Source organism: Nannospalax galili, unplaced genomic scaffold, assembly GCF_000622305.1.
Source record: "Nannospalax galili isolate Female #2095 unplaced genomic scaffold, S.galili_v1.0 scaffold1569, whole genome shotgun sequence".
In the NCBI taxonomy this organism is placed as follows: Eukaryota; Metazoa; Chordata; class Mammalia; order Rodentia; family Spalacidae; genus Nannospalax; species Nannospalax galili.
In genome coordinates, this window is record NW_008360051.1 from 95,618 (window position 1) to 95,858 (window position 241).

The window sequence follows — 241 nt, forward strand, 5'->3', positions numbered from 1 at the left end:
ATATATGGAAGAAAGGGAGGAATGAAGAACAAAAGAAACTTATACTACCTATTCTACTTAGGAGAACATAACTAATATAATAAGTAAGCAGAATGTTATTGGGCATTATAATGTTATTATAGTATATGTTAGAATACATATGATGTTATTACGTATTATAAAGAAAAATGATAACGGGAAAATGAGGAAGTGATCAGAAATTGGGGTGGGATGGTGACATTTTAGACAAGTAGTATCATTG